Source organism: Chlamydotis macqueenii, chromosome 2 (genome assembly GCF_036417535.1).
Source record: "Chlamydotis macqueenii isolate bChlMac1 chromosome 2, bChlMac1.mat, whole genome shotgun sequence".
Taxonomy (NCBI): domain Eukaryota; kingdom Metazoa; phylum Chordata; class Aves; order Otidiformes; family Otididae; genus Chlamydotis; species Chlamydotis macqueenii.
Window position 1 is genome coordinate 158,372,093 of NC_141557.1, and position 20,202 is coordinate 158,392,294.

The 20,202-nt window shown below is 40.7% G+C and overlaps 1 protein-coding gene across 1 annotated transcript in view; it reads right to left on the minus strand.

Annotated features, from left to right (window-relative positions):
- Positions 1-20,202, minus strand: part of FAM135B (family with sequence similarity 135 member B) — a 194,181-nt gene that overhangs the window by 105,526 nt on the left and 68,453 nt on the right. The gene's annotated exons all lie outside the window — the stretch shown is intronic.

Genomic DNA, 20,202 nt, shown 5'->3' on the forward strand with positions numbered 1-20,202 from the left:
CTGATTTTAATCAGGTCCCTCCTATTTTACAGCAGGCAGAGTGGACACAATGGCCTGATGTGTGACTAATGAGGAAAGATTGTGAAAAGTTCTTTGCTTCTTGTAGGGAAAAGGCACATAGAGAAATATCTATGGTAAAAGGCAGTGAGATCAGACAAGGAGTGACAAAAATTTAATACAAAACAAAGAAAGAGGAAACTTCTGTGGAAAGACAACAAATGTGCTAATCTCACATCTAGGAAAATTCAGTTTATACATAGTGATTATCATTCTGCTGTTCCATGTTGAGGATAGCATATCATGAAAATGTTAGCATTAATCATATGTAAACCAGCTGTATTCTGTTTATTTGCTATCCCATAGGTGATCACTATGTTAGATGAAGGAAGACAGAAAAATAAAACATCAGCAATTTCACTGGCTTAAGTTACACATGGTGCAGGTTACTTTAGAAAGTTTGCAAATATAAGCTCAGTCTAAACACAGAAAAAAAAAATCAGTCTTCCCTCATCACCGCTTTTATGAATGAGGAATAGAAGGCAGTGTACAGTACAGTACCTAATTCACTACATTGTCACTCAGGATACATCCACCTTTTTGCAGATCTCCCACTGACCTCCCATAACACCATGTTGCTGTCAATCCCCCTTTCTCTGCATCTTCCCTCCTACCCTTTGTTTGGTCTGTTGATAAATTCTTCACATCTCACAAGTGCTTGCAGATATTTTCAGCCTGATTTGTGTCTAAGCCTCTAAATACAAAAATACAGGTTAAATTATAACTGTAAAGGTCTACCCAGCACCTGAAGACGTTGTGACACTGAGCAGAATTATTTCCTCAGAGGAGTATAACCATATGTGGAAATGAACAGTTAAAATACTTAGTTTACTTTGAACTGCTATATAAACAATAGCTCATACAGGTTACACTTACCAATAAAACCAGATCTGTTTCTGCTAGGTTAAAAGCTGAAGAAAGGGGTTTGATGGGGAGGAAAAAAATACTTCAGAGGCAATTGTGTTGTGGTCCTTTACAGCTGAAAGCGCACATTATCCTACCTACTCCAACTGGCAGACGCTTGCCAACTTGTATATAACTCCAGCACAAGCTTTGACATTTTTAGGTATCTGTTTTAGGCAAGAACTTGGGCATGAAAAATCTCCATTTACACTTTAGTTTAATAAAATAAAATAAAAGAAGCTCATATTCTAAATGCACACAGTATCTAGTTAAAAAAAACCAAAACAACAGCAACCAAATGTAAATTGCCTGATCTTTCTCTCCCTTATGCTGTCCCTGCACTGGTAGGAGTTTTTAATTAATGCTGTTGCTCCTGGTTCCTATTAGAGTAAGTGCAAGAATTATGCCTCTAGACTCTGTATTTTAATCACAACCATATGGTGGATGCCCCATCCCTAGAAACATTCAAGGCCAGGTTGGATGGGGCTCTGAGCAACCTGATCTGGTTGGAGATGTCCCTGCTCCTTGCAGGGGGGTTGGACTGGATGACCTTTAAAGGTCTCTTCCAACCCAAACCATTCTATGATTCTACAGGCAATATAATTTTTTAACTGACAAAAATATCCTGTTTGGGCAATCCATACGGTCTAATCATTTCCAAATAACAGCAATATGGTATTAAAGGAGGATTGCCACAGTAGGGTAATGGGACACGCCTCAGTATGCAGATACTAATGTTTTACTACGTGTCCATTCCATTAGACTTATTTCTAAGAATAACATCTTATAAATGTCTGGCTACTCCTTTTAGGTTTTTGCTGCTTAAAGTTGTGTTGCGTTATCCTTGGCTAAAGGCCAAATTCCCACCCAGATGCTCTCTCACTCCCCCTCATCAACAGCACAGCAGGAGAAAATAGGATGAAAAATAGGATGAGATAAAGACAGGGAGATCACTTATCAGTTGCCATCACAGGCAAAACAGACTCAACTTGAGGAAAATTATTTTAATTTAGTCACGAATGGGTAGTAAGAAACAAAAACAAACATTAAAACAACACCTCCTCCCACCCCACCTCCTTCTTCTCAGGCTCAGCTTCACTCTGACTCCTCTGCTCCCACACAGCTCAGGGGGATGGAAGTTACAGTCAGTCCACAACAGCCCCTCTCTGCCATTCCGTCCTCCTCACACATTCCCTGATCCAGCGTTGACCCTTCCATAGGCTACAATTCCTTCAGGAAATATCCACCTGGGTACCTACTGCCACACTACCATAATGTCTGCCGTCCCTCATAGTGTGTCTCATATGCAGAAGCATCTCAAGCAACTCTAAATACTTTCATTAGGAAACTGATTTCCGGCTCCAAAGGAGGTTATAAATATCACAAGCAGAATATGAGCAAAGAACAGCTTCACTTCGGGTGGCCAGAAAAATCTAGACATACTCATTTGAGTTTCACCAGACCTCTTCCTGTCCAGTTAAAGTAAACAATCTCCATACAGGAAACTGAATAAAGCCATTACCTGCTTTTTTTTTTCTATTTTTAAGCCATGAATCAATATTTAAATCATAAGACAGGCAAATATTATCCATTCTTCCTCAGAGCTTCCTCTGAGTCTTTAGAGGTAGGGAGGAATCGCCAGTGACTTTATGCCTAAGTAAAAATACAAAAATGAAAGTTTCTGCTCCCACATTGTAAAGCTGGATGTTACTTCATAGTAGTTTGTGCACTGTAAGGAGGGTTTTCCTGCTCAAAATACAGACCACTGTGAGACACAGAATCCCATACATTTTCTTCTTGTCTGAGTGAAACATTTGCTGTGTGGACACTGTGGTAGCAAAACCTTGAGGGCGGGCTGCTATCTCAGTGGAGGCAATTGCACAGACATGGCTTCTCCTTCTTTGTCTAAGAAGCTGCTCTCTGCATTTCAGGCTTGAGAAGAAATCCTAAAGACAAGGGCTTTATCTCTGCCCATCTGAGTGCACCTCTCCAAAATGATATGAGGCATGAACAGAAAAACTACGAACAATAGGAACGAGATCTAGAAGACAAAATCTAGACCTAAAAATGAAAAATAAGGCTGAGGTAAACATTGCAAAAGTCATCAAAATAGTTACAGGAGGTCCACCACCACACCAGTCAGGAAAGGACTGCCTGATAGTGATATGGGTCTGGCAGTAATGATAAATGAGAAATTGCCTCCAAAAAGAATAAGCTCTTTTGCCCTCCTGCTTACCTTTTCTATGAAGACCACAGATAGGTAGGCTAAAGAGAAGGAGTACAAAGCTTTGAAAAAGATCATAGCCAAGATGCCAAAATCAAAGAAGTCAGCATACTTAGTGAAGATGCATGCTGGTATCTGTGGCATGTGAACTGGACACTCAGTACCACAGGTTTACAAGTGGCATGTGAACTGGACACTCAGGAACACAGGTTTACAACAAATCCAATAAATAAATAAAAGTACAGAAGAGCAGAAGCTAAACAGTCATTATGCAGAGAGGCTGAAATGGACAGCACTATATGGGCCCTGAGCATGACCCCAGAAATACATAAGACTTTATGGCAGATTTTGAAGGAAAGAATAATTAGGGAAAAAAATTGAGAAATTGCAACACATATTCTGTTTTGTTTTTTTTTTTTTTTATAATTAGGCCAAGTCTGGCTCATTAGAATTACACTAGGCAGTATCTCTCTTTGAGTAAACAGCTGTTTTGTGGTTTTTTGTGTGTTTTTTTTTTTTTTTTAAGACAAGAGCAGTGCAGAAAAGCTTATTTAGACTTCAGTAAAGTAAGGAGACCATGGAAAATTGCCAGTTAATGTGGAACAGGCACTGTGAAGGGAAGATCAGGAAACAACAAGCTGATTTTACGAAAAGAACTAAAGGAACTTGGCACACTTATCTCAGCAAAACACAGAGCAATCAGATCCCCTCTCCATCTATAAATAAACTGGGAGGAAAAACATCAGGAAGGAAGAAGGAGGATGAGGTACAAGAAAGTACAACATTGGCACAAGGAAAACCACATATAAATTGCCCATGAATAAATGCGATTTAGAAATAAGAAGTTGTAGCTGGCAAAGGAGCAAGACTGTGAAACAATCTCCTAACAGAAGCAGGAATGAAAAAGCCAATTTACTTCTAGGGTAAGTTTGGTAAATATTCTAAAGATTTATAGGACATGGATCCTTCTTATTTGCAGGACCAATGTTATTTATGCAGGCGTTCATACCTGTCCAAATTTCTTCTCTCCTGCAAGACAGCCTGCATTGGTCACCCCAGTAGCAATGAATTTACCATCACCATCTTCACTGGCCATTTTTGAATTATTCATCTTTAAAATTAAACAGATAATTTGAATATTAACTCTGTTTTCCTGTGCCTGGACACACATTAATCCCTGATGACGTGTACTGACTCATCTAGAGCACTGACGTTAAAGCCTCCCTCAGGACCCTGTCTCCGCTGACAGATGTGTTGGGTGACACTGCCTCCCCTTGCCTCCCACTCTCACCTTCCACCCTCCCGGCACTGCGGTGCTCAGATCTCCTCTCAAGAGCACCAAGATCACTCTCAGATGTTAAATACTCAGTTAACAATCAAGCAGGGTGCAGAGGGTTGGGGTTTTTTGCTGTCTTTTGAAATTACTACATTGCACTAAAATACACTGAGGAAATATTTACTTTTAGGAGAATAAAATGTTTCATCTTCAGATAACTCACTGTGCCATCTCTAGTGATGTAACCATTGCACAGGCAGTACCTAATCTCAGAGGATTTACAGGAAAAACAGCAGAGACCTGTCAAAGGAGCAGGCTGATACCAGCCCTGTTATTGACACTTTAGACTCCATCCTTCCCTTCCTTCCTCCTCTCAGATGAATGCCAGAGCTTCTTAGCTCTCATCTAGTCCTACAAATTGCTGTCTGCTTGTCTTCCCCAGCCACTGCATGGCAATGGTGTTGTAAAGCCTAGGTTGAGAAGGGATAACTAGTTTGAGAGAGGGCAGGAGGTGCTGCAGGCCCGGAGCAGGGATCCCCTGCAGCCCTGCAGAGACCCCGCTGGAGCAGAGAGCCAGCCTGCAGCCCGGGGAGGGCCCCAGGCCGCAGCCGGGGGATATTTCCTGCAGGAGCTGCGGCCCTGGAGAGCCCAGGCGGGAGCAGGGTGTCCCTGCAGGGCTGCAGCCCGGGGAAGGGCCCGCGCTGGAGCAGGGAGAGGTGTGAGGAGGGAGCAGCGGCCCAGAGGGGCTGGGGTGGACTGACCGCAGCCCCCAGCCCCACCGCTGTGTCACTTGGCAGGGGCAAGGAGGTAGAGGAGCTGGGAATGAAGGAGTGACGTTTAGATTGGGGAGAGGAGTCAGGAGTGAAGGATCGGGGGCTGGCTGAACCTCAGGAAAAGGAGTTGATGGAGGCAAAGTGTTTTAGTTTATGTATCTCAGCATCATACTCTACTTTTCAATATCAAGAGATTAATTTTCCCCAATTTGAATTTGTTTTGCCCATGATGGTAACTAGGAAGTGATCTCCCTGACTTTATCTTGACTGAAGAGCTTTTTTGTCTTATTTTCTGCCCCTGTCTTTTTGAGGTGGGACAGTGAGAGAGCACCTGGGCAGGATCTGACAGCTGGCTCAGATCAACCCACAACACCCAGATCCACCTTCATGTGCACATTCTCTGGCTGAAGCTGACCGAGTCTGGAAGTCCTGTGATTTTCCTGCATCTTTAACTGCAAGTTCAGACGTGATATCTCCTAATTTTTACTGATCAAATTATCTTTATATTCTTCTGGTTGGTCTAATAAGGCTGCAATCTCTCTCTCTTTTGTCACAAGTGCTTCCTGTTCTGCCTCTGACTGTTCCTTTAGCACTTGATCAAAACTGCCTTCTGTAGGTATGCCATGCCTTGGATCATTCAATTTAAACTGTAGAGCAGACATCTGAATCAGGTTATTGTACTCCTGCTGTTGTAATGCATCTTCATTTTGTTTTAATTCTATTTCCACTTTCTTCATTTTTTGTAGTTGTTGTTCCAACTAGTTTACAGTCTTCAGGACTTCAGCACCTCTATTCTCCATTCTTGTATCTGCGCCACCAGTTTCTCTATTTTTTTCACAAGCTGTAAATTGCTGATGGTTTTGCTCCTTTTCTCATAAAAACTTACTGTAATCATCCATCTTCTATTTTATTTCGTCTTGCAAAAATTCTACCTCATATTTTCTCAGCATTCCAGAAGTCTTTGATGTTTCTGTAAGTTCTATCTGTTCTTCCAGTTCCTTAATTTTTTGTATCCCATTATTTTTTTCCTTTCTGTAGCTTAATTATCCATCAATTGCCACTGTTTTTCAAGCTGTTTTTCAAGGACTGGAATTTGCTTGTTTAGATATACAGACTCCAATAATTATTTAGCCACGTTCTGAAACTCTAATTTCTCCATTGCTAAAAATTCTACTTCCAGTCCTAGAAAACATTTCTAACAGGAGCCAAGGGGTTGCATTATTTATTTTACAGTTTTGTGGCATATCACTTTCTTTTTATTGTCTTATGGTGTTGTAAAGGATATGTGAAACTTGCCAAACTAATGCTCTGTACAAAAACTGTACAATTTTTGCTCCATGTTCAACTCATGAAACACTGAAAAGTGTCCAAATTTCCTATCTGCTGAGTGTTTGTTTCTAATTCTGAAATAAGATTGTTAGTCTTTTAGAATAGAATACTGCCCTTTTTGTGTGTTTTGTTTCTTCATTTGCACCATGTATGACACAGTCATGTCTTAATCTGTGTTTACATCTCATAGGACCTACCCTTATAAATAAGGCTGTCTCTCTGAATTAAGAACCTCATTTTGAAAAGAGCTGAACCATTACAACCCCATTCTCTTTAACAGAAAATTGAGCTGTAATGAGTTCTAGGAACCAGGCTCCAAAAGAGAACAGGATGAAATTCCTCTCTTAAACCCACTTGAGATATATTTTAAATTAATTTTGAATAAATTACAAAAGTAATAATCTTCCTTTTATGGAGGCATAGTAGGACACACATGTGAGTCTAAGTTTTTCTAAATCAAATGGTATATATGAGTTCTGCTAGTTTAGACTGTTTGTCAGAGGAAGAACTTGTCTGTCTAAGTTACAAAGTATAATGCACTTATAGTTTACAACTTCCAAGGTAATGCATGAGAGAAATGTAGCCTATGTTAAGCTGTTGTAAAAGAAAATATTTCAAATAAATTAAACATTTGAATGCACAGAATATGCTCTCCCTCAAAATATGCAACAAAAACAAATAAAGCTTCATTTCAGAAAAAAAAACAAACACTGAAACAGTGTCTTTACACTTCTGAGATAAATTTTTGTTTTCTGACAGGTACCTCAAGAATTCAGCTGGACCCAGATAGAAATGCTGAATTCTCTGAATTTATGATGGGTGCCTGTTTCAAGTTTTTCTTTGCTCTGATACTTGATCTGCCATCACACCAGATCTTTCAACCTTCTTGAACCCTTGTTCATGAGGATCCCCCTGCTGATACACCTGAGCAGAGTGGAGAGTTGATGTGCCAGGTCAGTGACGTGAAGCAGAGAGCGTAACACCAAACGGCTACAGGGAGAAGAACAGGCAGTGAGTGAGAATTCCCTTTGGGGTTCTGTAAATGTCAGGCCTTGGTGGGAGGCACTTTCCAACTGTAGTATGGTAATGTGGCTCCTCTACTTTCCTTGTTCTGCCAGCCAGCCAGCAGTGGCTGAAACGGAGCCAAATAATGGCAGATCAGTACCAGAGCAATGGTTGGGTGGGATTATAGACCAGGAGACTGTCCTGAAATTGCCAAAGATACTGGCATAGCCATGGGACAAAGCAAGTCTTATGCTGAGACCATGCAACTTGACCTTTCTGCATGACTTTCTTCCACCTTGCGAAGTGTTCATCTTCTATGGGACTTCCAGGTATTTGAACTGATCAATTTAGTGTCAGTAGAATTTGGGGATCTGCTAGATGGGCTAAATCCTAGGATCATGATTCACTGTGTGTCAGATCGCTCTGCCTCTCCACTTGGCTCATGTCTCCAAACTTCCTTCTTCTGGAAACTAGTTTAGGGGCAATGGCTAGAAGATACTCAGGTTTTGTATTCATTTGGGATTAGACAACTGCCAGGCCATGAATGATGTGTAAATGTCTCTTTGGTTTGCTGGGTTAGGCATACCCATTTTGCCCCCAATAATTTTCTATCTCTGTTTCATGGTCACTTTGGCTTTCAATATTCTTGGAAGTTTTAAGAATCAGACTATGAAAAGATTTGTATACTTTCTAAAGCAGCAGCCTCTGAGAAGCCATTTCTTGGCTATCATTTCCTGTTGTCTCCCGTTTCCAGGAGTGGGATCCAAAAATTAATAAAATTTAGTGTAAATAACCAATTCTCCAAATCTACTTATCAATTTCTGTCTATAAACATTACAGAAACACTTTACAACTCTCATGAGACATCATATTTGTCTTACTCTACTAAAAAAGATGCAATATAAAAGTTTGAATTAAGAAAGAAAAAATAATGACCTTCAGGAACGTTCTGCTCCTTTTACACCTATTAAATAATTCCTATAGAAAGCCCCTTGTTTGCACTCAGAACAGTTACGGGTTATTTAACTCTCAGATTATCGTAGTGTAAGATTTTTTAGACACTTTGGTTAGAAGAGCACAAAAACTCTTGATCTCTAGCTGTTCTTATAAGAGCAGATTGAAAAAGGTTACTACTTGACTGTGAGACTAAATTAAGCCATGTTTTCAAGGTTTCTCATTGCCTTTGAGACAAGGATATAAGTGCTTATATCCTTATTAGGGTCCTCATTTTTCTACCTTTTCCTTTCCTTGCCTCTCTTTTCCAACAATAAAGCACATTTATTTCATTTTACTCAGCTGTTCACCATTCTACTGCCTCCTCCTCTTCACCTCTACTTTACTATGCTGTCTGAAAGCGAAGTAAATGGCAAATCGCTTTAAGAGTATGGATATGGGACAAAATAAAAGGCAGCATTGCTACCTTCGTGAGCATAAAGGGCAAGAGCCTCTTAGGTGAGCATAAAAGATTTAAAAATTGCTGGTTGGTGTAATTGTCAGAGAGCTGCAGGGATGCAAGGACTGAAGCTTTCATGGCCTGTAGGGTCACAAGTTTTTTCAGAGAAGAGATGACCTGATGAAAAGCTGCAAGAAGCTAGAAGTATAAAAATTATCATGGTTATGGCTTTTCTGGATACAAAAGAAAGCCTTATCCCAAATGGATCAAGTGCCAAGTGTAGGCTCTGATTCAGTAATGCACTGAAATATGAGATCGCTCCTGTTAACACTAGCACTCATTTGCCAAAAGTTGTTTATATCCTCTCCACGTTGTACCCAGAGCACTCAGCTACTGAGAGCTTCCAGCTCTAAATCTTGGACTCAAAACATATCTACCTGTGTTTGATCCTGGGACACACTGAGTGCCTCCAGAAGATGCTGAGAACCCTTGCATAATGTTTGCTTGGGTGAGAATGAATCACGCCAAGTACCTCTTAGGTCTGCAGAACCAGACAGCATTTGTTGTTAAAAAAGGATTTTCTGTCAGAATAAAAAATTTTAAAAGCAGGCTGCCGTACATTTGGAATTGAAAAAATTCCTCTGATTGAATGAGCAACTTTGTCATGCTTCCTTGTATCTGCATGCTACAGCCTCCTTGTAAGTGAGAAGTTTGCTAGTAGACCCTATGCCCTCTAGCTAGAGACAAGGGCTACATTACTTACTGTACTGCAAGGAGGATATGGCTTGTCCTCCTCTTTCTCTATTAATTTTAAACCTACCTTCATCAAAAGTTAAAGAGCCTGAGGATAAATCTGGGACGATAACTGTAGAAACTTGATGTGATAAATGGCTGTAGAGTCTGGATTGGAGTACCACAGTCATATTTGACTAACCTGCTGTCATGCCCTGGCCCAGCAACAGTGGGCATCGCAGAGGAAGCTGCCAGACAGACCTGTCACCTTGTTCAGTGTTTATGTAAGACTGAGCCTTGAGGGCTGAGGAAAGCCTTCCTCTTGCCACCTCTAATGGCTTCCAAAGTGAGGGGAAGGTTCCCTGAGCTGTCAGAGGTGTTCCTCCTGCTGCCAAAAAGATGGGAAGGAAATGCTGATGGTGGGAACGGTGATGGCTGCTGTGAACAAGCACCTTCTGCCTACTGGTAGCTCCTGTGCCACACGTTCACACCTTTTTTCTGGGGTTCTTCTATACCCTGCCAGGAGCCTGTGGTAAAGCTAGGTCAGCAAGGCTTCTTGAAATAGCATTTAACTGAGAAAGTGTCTGTGTTGGGGTTTGTAGATGTGTAAGTTCTCAGGCAACATCACACAAAAAAAATGTTTTCAAATAAGCTTGCAATTTAGTTTCAAAGTTTACATTTCAGTTTTGCCAATTAAAATAGATTTGAGTGGTAGGAAAGAGGAAAGTTTTCTCCCTTGCCCTCAACTTTGCCCCATTCCCACCTTCCCCCCTGCACCCCCAACTCCTCTCCCCGAGGGGCGCAGGGGTGGGGCTGGGGGCTGTGGTCAGTCCATCCCAGCCCCTCTGGGCCGCTGCTCCCTCCTCACACCTCTCCCTGCTCCAGCACGGGCCCTTCCCCGGGCTGCAGCCCTGCAGGGACACCCTGCTCCCGCCTGGGCTCTCCAGGGCCGCAGCTCCTGCAGGAAATATCCCCCGGCTGCGGCCTGGGGCCCTCCCCGGGCTGCAGGCTGGCTCTCTGCTCCAGCGGGGTCTCTGCAGGGCTGCAGGGGATCCCTGCTCCAGACCTCGGGCCCTTTCCCAAACCGGTTTTCCCCCCTCCCAGAGCCCCCAGCTTGGCTGAGGGGCTCAGCTGTGTCCTGCGGTGGGGCCATTGGAGCCGGCTGGGACCGGCTGTGTCTGGCCCAAGGCAGCCCTGGCTTCTCCTCACAGAGGCTGCACTGCAGCCCCAATGCCAGCACCTGGGCACAGACGTGCGGTACGCTGAATAACTGTGACTCTTCAGCTTGTCTTTTCCATAAACACTGTTTCAAGCGATAAATCAAGAAACTGACCATTTCAATGAGGAGATGAAGAAACTCCCAACTTTCAGACACAGGTGCATTTCTCCCACACCAGGACTGGGAGTGACCAAATCATTTCACCCCAAGGAAATTCTCCTATCCTCCTCCTCCTCTCTTTCTCCTTATTTTCCTCATTTTTACTTTCTGCATCAGATTTTCTTTCCTAGTCTTTCTCAGGAAATGGGTCATCTCTATTTCCACCCACTCACTCCGCATGAATAAAACTAATTGCTAAATGTGGGATCTTAACCAAATTTACCTATTTTTCTTATGGAACAACTGTTGGCAGCACTGAAGAGACTTTACCCCCTTTTCCAAGAAGGATGAATAGTCTCTTCTAAAAGTACACTCGGTGCTGGCACAAGCCTGACAGCTCTAGAGATGGAAATCTCATTTTCTGTGGAGCAAATTCAGCACTAACAACTGCATTGCAATCTCTCTTCACAGTATTTTTGTCAATATGAGTCCTCTCTCCTTCACAGAAAATCTGTACAAAAAAGTGAAAAGACTTTTCATTCACAAGAGTGTCATGAATCTGTCCCCTCTGATCTCATTTTTGAGCTAATCCTGAAAATATTAATATTAATCACGTAAGAATTCACAAAAATTTGTGTTTCTGAAATTTTTTCCCAGGATAAATTTTTCACAGAAGTCAAAAGAGAACCAGAGCAGTATCGAGCAACACAGCAGTAGAGACAAATGATGTGTCCACCTGCGAGCCACTAAATCCTGAAAATGCCAAGAGTTTGTAGCCACTTAGACTACACTAGGAAATTCTCCAAGTTGGTTGCAGATCTGCTCTTGGTAGTAGAAGGACTTATTTCTGAAGCAGCTAGAAGTGAAACCCACACTTATCTTCCATCGGGATACACAAATCAAATACTCTGCGTAGAGTCATAGAACCATAGAATAGCATAGGATGGAAGGGACTTCAAAAGATCATGTGGTTCAGCCTTTCGTGGGAAAGGGAGCGTAGATTAAGTTACCTAGCAGCCTGTCCAATCACATCTTGAAAACCTCCAGCAATGGGGACTCTACCATGTTTCTGCAGAAGTTGTTCTGGTGAATGTTCTCACTTTAAAAACTTTATTTCTTAGACAGAGATGAAACCTCTTCTGGTGTAAATTGTACCCATTGCCCTTTGCCTTCTTCCTGTGGCTCCTTATAAAGAGACAGCCTCTGACCTCTTTGTAGCCACCCTTTGACTACTGGAATACTGTGATGAGGTCCTCCCTGAGGAAGAAAAGACCTAACTCCTTCAGTCATTTCCCATAGGTCACACTTTCCAGCCCTGCTTTGATCATCTCCATGGCCCTCCTTTGGACTCTCTTCAGTCTGTCCATGTCTTTCCTGAATTGTGGGGACCAGAACTCCAAACGCAGCCTGCCAAGCACTGAGTAGAGTGGGATGATCCCATCTCTGTCTCTGCTACCGATGCCCGGGCTGATACAGCCCAGGATCCAATTTGCCTTCATTGCTGCAGCAGCACAGTGCTGACTCCTGTTTAGGTGCTTGTCCACCAGGACCCCCAGGTCCTCTTCAGTAAGGTTGCTCCCCAGTCACAAAACGCCTAGCCTGTTCTGGGCTCTTTGGTTAGGTCATCCCAGGTGCAGGACTTTGTGCTTGGCTTTGTTGAATTTCATACAGTTATTGCTTATCTGCTGTTCCAGACTGTCCAGGATCTTTCCGTAAGATACTTCTTCCTTCTGATGTGTTTGCCTCACCATCCAGTTTGGCGTCATCAACAAACTTGGTGTCAATCCCATCATCCAGGTCATTGATGGAGATGATGAACAGAGTGGGGCCCAGGGTGAATTCCTGGGGAACTCCACTTGTGACAGGCTGCCAGCCTGAGTAAAAACCATTGATCACCATCCTCTGAGTGTGACCTGCAAGCCATTTTCCTACCCATCGTGCAGACCATCCATTCAGTCTATATCTTGCCAGTTTGTCTAGGGGGAGGTTGTGGGAAAGAGTGTTGGACACTTTACTGAAGTTCAGTATCACATCTGCTCAGTCAGACTCCTTTCAGAGGAGAGAGTGCTGCTACACTTTTCTGCAGTTTTCCTGCAACCTAAGTCAAATGATAGCTAGGTCCAGTTCCCCTCCCATGTCTGAGATCACCTGCATCTTTTATAATTTCTGTGCTTATCCATATGGCATTGTTTTCGTTCCTGCTGGGGCTGTTCCTGTTTTCACCAAATAAAAAATATTAATTGGACCTCAAATCAGTGTTCTATATTAGGCATTAGCAGAAGCAAGAATGAAAACTGAGGACTCCACTGACATAAGGGAATTCACCTTGATGGAGCTACACATTCTTATTTCTCTAGCGTTACGTCCTGTTTCAGAATATGACCACTAACCTGACTTGTTCCATCCATTCGCTATGTATCACATAAACTGTATCTAAACTAGACTTGTGAATTCCAGTTTGGAAAGCAAAGCACCTAAACATTCGCTCTGATAACACTAAACACCATCAGACTCAAGCCCCTCTGTGAGTCTGGATCTTCGTGACAGCATTCAAGATACTAATGACAGATATGTGAATTCTCTAATCAAACATATGAGATCCTCCAAAGGGAGCCAGGACTCCTCCAACTTTCTATCATAGACAAGTCTGAAAGAATCTCAGATGATGCCTCAATCTCTAAGCTTGCTGTTACATCATAGTGGAATAAATGTTAATTTCATCTAGATAATGGTTCTGGCAACAGCCTAATCTTAAGAATATTCTCTTCACATCAGGAGCACCGTAAGAGTATGGATAGACATTGATGAAGTAATCCTAATTTGTTTATTCTTCCTTTCTCCAACCAACTAAATAGGCCATCTACATAGCAATGTTAATACAGGAAAGTGAGGTCAGGATGTAGGACATAAAACTTTTGATACAATGACACATACAGGGCTGTGACAACAAACCTTGTGAGAGGAAACTATATTTACACTGAAATACAACATCCTCTTGTGAAATAGAGAGAATAAAGACAGAGGTCCAAAAAGCATGAATGTTAGATACTTAGAGAGATCTCACCAACTCAACAGACATTTAGATAGATGCCATTTTCTTCAGTTAGGACACGTAACACACTAAAATTGGTGTGAATGCTCACAGGGAGACACTGAGCTCTGCATCACAGAGCACAGTGGAGGTGGAAAACACTCCAGTCTGATTTTTCAGAAAAAAAAAGATGAAACAGTAGTTACAACAATAGCAGCACAGAACGAAGATGAGAATTCAAGTGTTCCTAGAGCCAAAAGAGACTGGATATTATTCAAACCAGTGTCATAAGATCTTATTGACTGTAGAATTTGTGAAAAGTCATGGAAGTTAAAAGTCAAAAGAGACAGCACTGCTACGGGAACTCAATTAAACCATGGAGCAGAGATTTCCAGAAACTTGCAACATTTACATGTTATCTGAAATAGCACACAATATATTTTTCATCACAGACTACCAGTACTCTTGATTGCTTTCCATCTTACTACGATGCCACCTTATCACAGACAGGGCAAGCGAAGGAAGACAGCACCAACATTCAACTTTTTGCAATAACTTTTTTCTACTTGAAAAAAAAAGGTTATTAAAGCAAAATATTGGATCTGAAGTGCTCCCACATCAATGAAAGACAGGTTTTTTTCATGTTATCAGAGTACCATTCATGAGATCTGCTAGACATGTATCCATACCTTTTCATAAACACCAAGCCACAAACTGAAGGGAAAGCTGGTTGCCTGTTGTGACTCATAATGCAATTTTAATTCAATTTTGAGCTGTAGCATCTATCAGAGACCAATAATTTTTAGAAAATCCCTGTGTAGAAATTAGTGTGACAGCTTTAAGGGAGGAAAATTGTCAGAAACTCAAGTTAGATAAAAAAAAATTCTTAGTTTTCAATGCTTAAAGACCTTCTATCCACTTTATTCTCTGAAATATTTCCTATTATAGAATCATACAATCTTAGAATGGTTAGGGTTGACCTTCAAAGGTCATCTAATCCAACCCCCCTGCAAGGAGCAGGGACATCCCCGACTAGATCAGGTTGCTCAGAGCCTCATCCAGCCTGGCCTCGAATGTTTCCAGGGATGGGGCATCAACCATCTCTCTGGGCAACCAGTTCCATTGTTCTACAACTCTCATTGTAAAAAAATTTTTCCTAATATCTACTCTAAATCTGTCTCCCTCTATTTTAAAATCATTACCCCTCAGCCTATCACAACAGGCTCTACTGAACAGTCTCTCCCCATCTTTCCTGTAGGCCCCCTTGAGGAAGGGGGGCAGACCAGTTGGTTTATTCTCTAAAAACTGCCAATGTATTTAGATTTTCAGTAACTCCTTTGGGTTATTGAGGGAGCACAGGTGTATTTTCTTTACCTGAACATTGTTAGGGCAAGCTGTAAATAGGTTTATTCGTCCCAAACTGTTAATTAGACCTACTGATTTAAATGAAATTATCTATTTACTAAAATCTGAATTCTTAAGTATTGTGCTCATTGGCAATAGTACGAACTTGATTCCAGTATCTTTTCTTTTAAGGGATTTAGCTTGCTTTCTTTATCCAGTGGTTGAACAAGCCAGGGTAGCTCTTATCGGAGAATCTTTCCTTGAGCTCTAGTAAGTCTATTACATCAATTTATTTATCTCCATTGCTATGCAAAATTTATCTTGTGAGGAGGAAGTGTGAATCCTGGCAATATCTCAACCAAAGAGAGTATGTTAACTTGGTCAGAAAAAAAAATAATCACAAAATAAATTAAAAATCCATGGCTTCGTCAGCATTTTTTGTATTGGCTGGTTGAAGACATCATTCCAAACAGTCACTTTATAAACTGGCTTCTCATTTGTTGCAGAACATCACCATAAAGATTTATCATGCATAGCCAAATGGGAACAAGAGATTACTACAGACAGTTCATTTTTTTTCAGCTGCATTTTATTCGTAATACCTTTTCTTGGCAGATGTTATCCCCGCAAATGAATGAATGTTCTGAAGTAACAAAGTGGACATGGATTGATGAGAGAAATTGATCTGCACTTGTTAATGTACTTTTGCTGCAGCAAGCACTTTAAGTAATTAAAGTGCTAAAAAAGATCTTCCCATCCAGACACACAATATACTGAACTCCATTAACACAAGGACAAAGGCCAACTGTTTTTCCCATTGCATCTCAAGTGCACCTTGTCTGCAATATACACACCATATAGTTTGATTGCATCCATAGAATTAAACTATCCAGTTATACAAACACTTATTGTCTCAAGGCAACTCTAAAGGATGAAGTGTCAAAAAAAAGAGCAATGATTTTGAGATCCCATGTTCCTCTCTGACCTGCAGGTACAGCACAGTTTTCCATTCTGAAGATTAGACTTTGCGATGTTTTAAGTTGAATACAAAAATGTCTGGAAAATAAAAGTGAGAGACACTCTGGAACAAACTTTTCCCATGCAAAATAATGTTCTCTACTGTCATAGCACCTGAGCATTTGTGATTGTATCCTGTTAAGAACAATCTTCTGAGATATTATTACTATTCCCATGTTTGTAGATAATAGGTGATGAGCTAAAAGGCTGTTCAAGCCCAGCTTAAGAAATTTCCCAAACTCATTACTCACTCCAACAAATAATAACAGTCATAGATCATTTGGGTTTGGTACAGTTACATTAAAATGCACCTTTCAAAACTGTACTGAAGTGTGTGGACAGTATGATCAAGAGAGGATTTCTTCAAATATAGAGCAGGGAAATAGAGCTGAACCACATCTCCTAGCCCCTAAGCAGTGCTTCCTCTCTGAAAATGATGAGTGTGAAACATAACAGTGAGAGAAATTACAATTTTTTTTTTCTTCAATCCTAGTTTGCATGGCAATGTGAAATTTTTCACGTACAGTTCCCAGCAATCATTAACACAGAGTTGAAATCCAGCACGTGCAATATCAGAGGGAAAATTCTGGACAACATGGTGATTTAAAACAAACACATGTTGGAGAGCCCAGAAATGTTATATTAATTTGAGTGTGTATGAGAACTCCAAATGTCATGTTATTGCTTCTCAACCCATATGGGCCAGATTCACCACTTGTTCTGCTCCCATTTGCTCTCCGTGTAGCACAATAAGAACTGGCTGAGTCATATGTCGAGAACAAGTGTGCTCACTTCACTTTGTTCACCTTTCACACATGGGATGGCAGCTGTTTTTTCTTGGTCATAAACACTAGAATAATGACTAGTCATTAAAATAAATTATTTAAAAGTACACATTGCACAACATCCAGCAAATTGGCCTCTGTTTAGTCATGGGTATCAGGGAAAAAAGTCTTAAGTATAACCTAGTAAATCAATACATTCACTACCTAGCTTTCTTTCCAATCGTAGTCTTGTTACAGTTGTCTCAGCCTTCTCCTATCTATAGAATATAAACAACTAAGAGGTAAGAAAGATATTTTGAAGGATAAGTAAAGGTTGTGATGTGATTTTTGATCCAAAGATAAAAAGTGGTGGTACTTATGCAGATGACAGTTTGGTATAGATACTCTGGCTGCCCAGGAGAAAAGCTTTGTACATACCAGGAAAATTCAGAAGTCAAGAGGTAAAGATACAGACAGAGAAGGCATTCTACTTGCTCCTGGAAGACAAACACTAAAATATATCATGCCAACAGTGCTAGCCAAGAGGAATGTCATGCAAACAGATGGGATCCACTCTCTTAGGAAATAAAATGCAAGGTGTGATGTTCGATTAAATCTTGGGTAAAAAAAAAAAATATAGTTAAAGAGAGAACAACTAAAATGAAACTTTTGGGATTTAGCCAGCTTTTAATGCTCATCAGTCATTAAATTGGAAGACAGCTCATTCTATCATCTGTAACATTAAAAATTGACCATCACAAGATTTTCTTCAAAGCTCTTGGTGGGCAATTGCACAGTGCTTTGCCCATTTTTATGAACCAATTCATAAAATAAAAATATTTCTGCAAGTAGAGATCTTAAATTTAAAGTATTATTCTCTGGAGTATCAGAGTGGCTTTGATCACCCTTAAGAAAGGTAATTAAGTTTTAAGTTCAGCAAAGCAAAGGTTTTCATTTAATGGGCTAAAACCATATCTTTAAGTTGAATTTCTGCTTGAATCAATAGACTTTATACAGTAAGTGGTTGCTTTTCTTTCCTGGATCTTCTGGAGACATCTGTGATCCTCATTGAAGCACTCCGGTCTAACTTTTATCCTCTGAGTATTTGTCCTCAATGATATCATGCAGAATTGATGACACAAACCCCATAAATTCTTAGAATCATGTAGAATTAAGGGCAGCATTGAAAATTGGGCTCCTTCAGGATGTGATGCATTTCTTGAGGAACTGGACACAATAACATCAAGACTAAACATGTAAGGCATTGCATATAGATGAGAAGTAGAACTTAATTTTATTTCTAAACTGTGTTTCTCAGCTAAAATAACTTTTTAATGTTAATCAAATAAACCTATTTTGCACTGTAAGCTAAACAACTAGATGAATTACTGGAGACCGTGGTGCTGATGCTAAATCACTAAAATGTAGTGTCCACTGCATGGGCTGAAATGGAGCAATGCAGAAGGAAGCTGCACAGGGTGTTTCAATGCAGAGGAAGGCTATGGTCACTCATCCTAGAGTCAGGGAATCATTCAGGCTGGAAGGGAACCTGAGCAGCCTCCAGCCCAATCCCTGCTAAAATCCGGACCAATTATTGAATTTGAACCAAATTGCTCAGGGCAGTGTTCAGTCAGGTCTTGAAAACTTCTAAGGATGGAGATTTCCCAGCTTCTCTGGCCAGTAAATTCCAGAGCTTGACTATCCTCATAGGATTTTTTATTTTTTTTTCCCTTGCAACCAGGAACTGTAGGAAGGGACCAGGTCTAGCTGTTCTCTCAACAGCCTGTTCTGTATTTAAAGACAAGATTTGCTGGTGATGATTATGCCATGCTTCCTCTAGGGATATGCACAGCGTGTAACACCGTGATAACACTTTCTGAACACAGTTAACTTCATCTGCCTCAATTAGTTGCTGTTTGCAAAATGCTTTAGAGAGGAAAAGTGCTAGAAGACCTGCAAACCACCACAATCACCCCCACATGAAAACGTGGAGAATAACTTCCCATTCCCTAAAAAATGCACACAAGGAACACAGTGCTTTTTTTGAAGCCTCTCATAGTTATTTTATTACCAGAGCTGTTCATTCAGTAATTTCTTGCACCCTCTCTTGTTTAGAATAATTCCATTGACACAATCTGTGCTGGTGTCATGTTTCTGGCTTGTTCTGGTTAAGTTCAGTGCTTTAAGAATGTGTCACTTCAATTGTCCTTAAGTAATGAGATGTTGCAGCACATACACATATATCCTTCACAGGCCTGAGGGCTTAGACTCCCTTTCTCTACACACACACGTGTGTGTGCACACACACACAATGCTGAGTGATTCCCAGCTGTAGATGCAGGTCCATCTGTAACTCTACGAATGAGGAACAGCAGTCAGCATTTGACATACAGCTCTGTATAAATGTAAATCATGTTAGGTGAAATTGGAGCTGCTTTGTGACATAATTCACTCAGAAAGTTATCAAAGCAGAAATGTAAATGTCACTTGGATTGGGGCGATATTTGCTTTCCTTAGAGGAGATGGTATCCAGATGTTAAGGGACAAAGGTTTACTTTTTCGTCAACTAAATACTACAGTTATCCAAGTCTGGGGTTTTTGGTTTTTTTTTTATTAAAAAAAAAATAAAGGCTTGCAAGGTATACACTTTCTTACCACTCTTCCAGCACTGATTTCCAACATGGGATTGTTTAACAAGTGAATGGAAGCTGGACTTAATATTTTTAAAATATTTTTTAAAACTGATAAACATGAAATTATTTTTTAAGCTTTGGCATATGACTTTCCATTGTTTTCATAGCAATCATGAGCATTAAAAATGTTAATTTTGAATGTCTAATTGCCTGACTCCAGGAAACATACTTTAAAAAAAGGAGTAGGGTCTGCATTGAAAGCACAGACATTGCCAAAGGCTTAGCTACAAACTGTGTCACAGAAATCTTTTTAGAAATGTCCTTGCTTAATATTAGGTATCACAAAGACTCTTCTTTGGAGGCATGAGTTAGAGGTGCACTGCTTGCCAGCCTCTAAATCAGA